The 6711-nt window shown below is 46.4% G+C and overlaps 1 protein-coding gene across 1 annotated transcript in view; it reads right to left on the reverse strand.

The window, feature by feature from the left end:
* PLS3 (plastin 3) overlaps positions 1–6226 on the reverse strand; it is a 94573-nt gene extending 88347 nt beyond the window's left edge. Inside the window, exon 1 of the mRNA XM_075539280.1 lies at positions 6083–6226. The gene's annotated coding sequence lies outside the window, so the exon portion shown is untranslated. The remainder of the gene's footprint in view (positions 1–6082) is intronic.
* Between the last annotated feature and the right edge of the window lie 485 nt (positions 6227–6711).

A 6711-nucleotide genomic window follows, 5' to 3' on the forward strand; every position in this document is an offset into this window, starting at 1 on the left:
TTTGGACAACCTTACTGTTTCTATGATATACTCCTCTATACAATACTTTTGAGTTCAGATAGCACGTGTCGGCTATAAGGCTACAGCTACACAGAACTGATCCTTTCAGCACGGCCAGAAGGCAGAGAGAGTGTAAACTGATGGGTGGAAGAAAAGGAAAATGCATAGAGAACTTCAGTCAGTTACTCAAACAGGACTAACTGTGCAGACTGCACAAGGCTACTCAATCAACCCTGGTTTGTGCTCAATGACCTTTTCAATAAACACCACTACCCTCTTATCATAAAACCAGCTTCTAAGCTCTTGCGAACAACTAAACTCTGATCATAAAATCGGTAGGTTTAATATGCCAAAACCCTTGGCAAAAAATGATAAAAATGGTCCCTCGTGCTAGTCAGGTATGCAATTCGTCTCCCTACATTGAATCCAGTTGCCAAGCAAGCATTGCATTTGGCTCACTGTAGTTTGTATTTATATTTGGAAAATTAACTGATAAATAAAATTACAGAAAACCAGACAGTAAGTATAAGCATACCCTGGCAACATTACAGATTTGGGTTGAGACCACTGCAGTAGAGTATATCACAAGAGAGTGAGTCACAAGAAATGTGTGGCTTCCTAGTGTCATGGTGGCAGAGTTTGGTTTGGTTCGACTAGCCTGCTACATGTGAACGGTGTGTTATGAAAAAGTTGTGAGATATCGTGAGAAGTACCAAAATGCAAGCACATGCTGCTGGACAAATGGAGTTAATGGGCTTGCTCAACGCAAGGTTACCACAAACTTTCCATTTGTTAAGCAGAGTTACTTATCTGCCCAGCTCCACAAAGCGAAGCGCAATAAAATGAGGTGTGTCTGTATTTAGTAAGCAGGGAAAATTTTTTAATCATTTTATTAGGAACTCTTACAGATATCATAACATGCCATACTTCAATTACCTCCTGTAGTCTTGTACAATTGCTATCACAATCCCTTTCAAACAATTTTCTCCTTGAACTCCTTGATCCTCTACCCTTATCCCCTGCCTCGCCCACCCTACCCTGAGGAACCACTATTCCTTTTTGTCCTATAACTTTTTGGCCATTATCTTATACAATCCAATATATCCATGCACATACAATTCTGTTATTTGATCCCATGGAGTGGGGTTAGACAGTCAGCAATGCTATCAGCTTCCCATTTCCCCTCCCCCTCCCTGTACCCCTGGGGATCCATTACTCCTATTATTGTTTCTTTTATTATGATTAAATAATATTTTATTGGCATATCTTACTCATTCCAATATATCCCTCCCCTTCCCATACAGTTCTGTTGTTCAATCCCATTGAGTGGGGCTGTACCAGCAGTTCTCAACCTGTGGGTCGCGACCCTTTGGGGGGGGGTCGCACGACCCTTTCACAGGGATTGCCTGATTCATAACAGTAGCAAAATGACAGTGATGAAGAAGCAACGAAAATAATTTTATGGTTGGGAGGGTCACTACAACATGAGGAACTTTATGAAAGGGTGGTGGCATTAGGAAGGTTTGGGCTATACAATCATCTAGAAGGGCTATCAACTCCCCTCTCCCCGCCCCCCCTTCTCTCCCATTCTCTCATTTCCCGCAACCTCAGGGAATCCTTACTCCTGTCAGTGTTTCTCATGTACCGAGCAATCTTAACTGTACTTAAATGTACAAATGAACCTACACAAATCTAACATGACTCTTCTAAGAGGGATTGAAGCAGGAAAAATATAAAAACATAAAAATCCTAGCAAGCCAGAAATCCTAAACCATTTTCATAATTTTATAAATGAGAAAATGCAGAGTGTCTGTCATGTCCTCAATTGATGATAGTTATTCAAGGTCAAACAATGAATCAGTGGCTGAGTCAGTTGCAGAGTCTAGTTCAACTGCAGCCAAATTCAACATCCTCTTCTCCCGATCAGCAGACAGATGAGGCTTTCTACTCCTGTTAAGATTTACACTCTCAGAAACCCTAGTGGAGGGTGGGGGGTGGGGGTGCAGTTCCACTCTGTCCAATAGGGTCATTATGAGTCAGAATTGACTCGATGGCTGTGAGTATGTTTAGTTTTTGGCATTCCTGTGATGTTTCAATTTGCATTTTAACATTAATGCTTCTTCAACTCTTAACCAGGTTTCACTCACTGATATTTGTCAAGGGCTAAGAATGAAGCAAACTCAGTACTGCTAAGATTACTGTGAGTTCTTTGATAATGTCTTATCTCCATAAGTACAACAAAATGGCCCAAGTCAAATCAGATTTGGCAGGTTTTAAAAATAATATTTTGAAGTCAAACAATAGCCAAAGTTCTAGCGAAAATCAGCTAGGTCTAACACTGATACCTAAAAGAGATTCCTAAGCTATAATGTATCCCAAAAGGTCTAGAAACTTTCAAACACAATGAACATGCATATCGAACATCACTCTCGAAAATAACTTGACATACTCAAGACATGACCTGGCTGTGTTTTTTCCAAACTGAGTCTTATTATTGTTATCAATCCAATTTTGATCCCGCTGGATTATTTTTTACCCAAAGTGGAATTGTCACTTGAACACATATGAAATAATTCTAAACACACATACTCAAGTAGTCATGTAATGGCACATGTTTATTTTCAAATTCTATTTGATACTATACATTTTTGGAAACTATATGTACCAAAGACCCAACACACACAAAAGAACCTGGCATTATACATTCACCTAGCATCTAAGTCCTACATGATGCTAGTTAAAACACAGTATCAAACTGTGCTAAGATTATTGTGTCAGTATATTTCTTGGAACTCCAAGTAGAAATAATCCCTAAAATAGAATTTGCAATAATCAAAAGTGGACTTTCTTCTCTTTTCAGTTGTACGGAAAAGAATCACTTTGGGGCTCAATTCCATGGCCAAGCTAACCCTTTTCTTTTCGGGGACTGTCATATTGTTTGCCTGGGCACAAAATTAACTTGGTTTATAAGCGTGCCCTGGGTCCCCAAATCCTGCCAATATAAAATTTCCAGGTCAAGTCTATAATGTGCATGGTACTGTTGGTAGAAAAAACAATTTCACCAAAAATATAGAATTAATATTTCTGTCCAACATAGCATTTACCTCATTTTTTAAAAGCAAATGAGTCTAGATAATGACAGGAGATTAGAAACCTTGGTGTTCAATGGTGACTGGGTGCACCTCAAGATAAAACACAAGTTCTTTGGTTCTCCACTCCGATTTCACAGGGAAAGAAAGGTATTTGTAATTTGTTGGAGCTAATAGCAGATATTAAAAAATTATACCCCCTTCCAGTTTTTAAAAGAACTTTGATTTTTTTGAATCATACCCCACCCACCCCAAAATAAGTCAGCCTTAAGGTTGATTTTACATGGGAAGGGTGGGGGGCATCCCCAAACAATTAAATTCTGTGGGCTGAGAGCCTTAGGGATAAGGTATCCAATTCCTTACAGAATCAGATCGCCTCATCTTTTTTTCCGTGGAGTCACTTGTGGGTTCGAACAGCAGACGTTTGGGTTTGATGCCAAGCACTGAAATACTACACCACCGGGCTGCTTCTACTGTAGTTAACTCCAGTTTAAACCCATTCCCAACTAATCTATGTCACAAATTGAGCCTTGGGGTCAGAAGCATGTTTTAAATATTTAAAGTTAGTGCTATCTTTTTTAAGGCTGAATGCCCAGGAAATAAAAAGAAATGCGTAAGTTATTCAAAGGTTGCAGTAGTAGACAAAGGGTTTTTGACTGATGGATGCATCCAAAGCCCAAATCTTGGAAATGGTCCCAGTTTCATTTTTGTAGCTTCTGCCCTACCTGTTTCCAGCCTGAATGTGTTATCAACTGGAACCATTTTTGAAAATAATTAAAGCTTTTCAACTCCCGGCCTCAGAGATTTCTCTGCCCATGTCTATACCCTGCAATATGGAATCTGCCCAGGAAAATTGCCATGTTTTTTTTTCCCCAACAGCAACCTCAACTTGAGCCACCTGGTGGATATGAGTCAATAAAGGAAAATTTCCTCATGTCTCTTATGATTCCACCAAACCAGTGACAGGCAAAGCCCACCAAAGCAAACCCACAAATCCACCAAACCAATGACAGCCAACCCTCCAACCAGTCCATGCATTGAATTTAGTGCTGACTGGGTTTGTCTGTGGTTTCTGATTCATGTAATTCCAACGTACAATTAACTGATGGTTAAATTTAGTCAAAAGATTATCCACCCCTTCATGTAGATGCCTGATATCGAAAACCATCCAAGTTGAATATAGGCCAAAGCAAGGAATATGGAAGTCCCCTTTAAAGCATGATCTTATGGAATATGACTTCAAAGCTAGCATTAGGGATGAACTAAGGACTGAGCAAAAGATGATTTTCCTAGAAAGGAATGAAAAAACCATCTTTAGATTTTCAAAAAGTCATTATCTGGACTGACAGGGAGTCGGGGTATGAGCATGAGCACCTTCCAGCAGTCAATCGAAGCTCTTGCTTTATAACCAGTTGCTGTTTTTATTTTGGATAAAATCTGCATGCCAAATTCTGTTCCCCTCAACCAAATCCCAGCAAAATTCACTCCACCCTACTCCATTGCTTTTTCAGGGAGGTAATTAATGGAATATGGTTCTTCATTACATTAGCTTTAAAGTCACAAGAAGTTATGTGGCCATCAGGCCTGGGGCGTGTGCGGAAGTGGGGCCATTCAGTTGCAAACTAAACATCCAGGATCCAATTCAGGATCTCAAACACATTGTGGCACCCAAGAAAGTAGAGGGCTGGCTTACCACCCCGGGGCCCCTGCAAGTCATTTCATTTACATTGTCTATCGACTGGGCCGCCAGCCAGGCTCCCCTCTCCACCTCCTCTCCTGCCTAACAGACCCGGTTCTCCCAGTATCCGGTCTCATCCTAAAGGAACAAGGCTCTCCAATCCACTTGCTCAACCATCTGCATACCTGTGGGGAGGTTGTGAAGAGCAGGTGGGGCGCCAGACGCATTGCCTACTTGAAGTGTAAAACAGCATTCATCCCATTCCACCCCCCAGTCTGGAACCTTCCAAAGTCTCCGAGCCTGGCGGGCCAGCCCACACAGCAGCAGTAGCAACTTTGGTACTGGCTAGAAGCCAGGGCCAGGGGTAATCTGCATCCCCCTGGCCTCTCTTTTGAGCGCCAAAGTATTGCTGATGGCCAAAAGTCAACACCAGCCAGTTCAGCAGCATGTCCTCTTTGCTTCTGCCCCTCAAAGTCCTCAGCGGCTGCCGCCCCGACCACGCACTGAGGACTGAGTTGCCAACAGAGCCCAGAAGGGAGCAGAAAGGCGGCGGCGTGGGGTCTGGGGCGCTGGGCACTGACAGGTACTGCCCTTCATGGCCTGGGGGTGGTAGGCCACCAAAGCAGAAAGGGGTAGTGGGTGGGGAGAGACAGAGAAAAAGTGCTTACTCATAGGGAGATGCGGTGCGCTCGCGACGCTCCCGCAAATGGGCAGGGAAGCCAGCCGAAGGCAGGCAGGCAGGCAAACTGGAGCCTGGTTTGGTCCCGAGGCCTCGGCGCCCAGCCTGCCCGCCTGGAGCCCCGAGGCCGGTGGAAGCCCGCGGGGTCTGCAGAGGCGGGCGGGCCAGGGCTGGAAGCGGCGCCGGCGGCTGGCTCCCGGGTTTCCTGAGTCCGGGGTGGGGGCTGGAGGTGGGGGGGCAGGAATGCAGGAGGGAAAAGTTGGGCTCTCCGTCCCCACGGCTGGGCCCGCAGGCGCGCAAAGGGAGAGGAGGGCCGGGGGCGGGCGGGGGCGTCCAGGCTTCCAGCCCAAGGTTGGCAACAAGTTCACATCAACTCGTGAGAGAGCCTTAAGGGGAGAGAATGGGTTCGCGGCGGGTGGAGGGCGCGGGCCGGGGCTCGGTCTCTCCCACCCATCCTGGCTGCGAAGGATTACCTGGGCGCCCAGAGCCCGGGATGGAAAATTCTCCAACCCTCACCCCCGGCAGCCTCCGTCTGAGCGGAGCCCGTCCCTCCTGAAGTTGGGGGAGATGCTTAGCTAGGGACCCTCCCGGGTCGAAGCTCCCGCGCGCGCCCGCCAGGAGCCACCCAGCACTTACGGAAAGTCTCGCCGAGTCTGGGTCCAGCCCGACCGCCCCACACCAATGGGCTCCGCCAACTTCTGCCCCTCGGACTCTTTGCAGCTGCCCTTCTAAAGCCAGCGCTCCCGCCCCCTGCCGGCCCCCTCCGCCCCCTCGGCCGCTGCCATTGGCTCTGGTGGTGCGAGCAGCCGGCCTGGGAACCTGGAAGGCGATTGGGCCACGAGCCTGTCACATCAACTGGGTGGGGCCCTGAGAGACTGGGCTTGGGCTTGGGCGCCCTGGAGGGATGGGGATAGTAAGTCTTAGGCCTGCAGAAGAGGCTGGTCCCTGTGCTCCAGTTCCCCTGCCCCGCCCTGAGATAAAAAGAGGTGAGAGGCTCAAGAGTCACTGTTCAAAACTATCCTGTGGAAGAGATGAAGCCAGGGGAATGGCAGGAACCCGAGTTTGAATGTCACCAAGAAGCCTCTATTTGAGTCTCCTGCGTGTACGCTTCCTGCCTGTCCGGAATCGAGGAGAGAAACAGCCAGCGTGGGAAGGGACATTGCTAATTTCATTCCCTACCCAGCGCAGGGGCCCACCACCCAGAGGAGAAACCTCAAGACACCTTTGCACCATAAGAGGTCTAGGAATTGGAATATGATCAGAAT

This window comes from Tenrec ecaudatus, chromosome X, assembly GCF_050624435.1.
Source record: "Tenrec ecaudatus isolate mTenEca1 chromosome X, mTenEca1.hap1, whole genome shotgun sequence".
Taxonomy (NCBI): domain Eukaryota; kingdom Metazoa; phylum Chordata; class Mammalia; order Afrosoricida; family Tenrecidae; genus Tenrec; species Tenrec ecaudatus.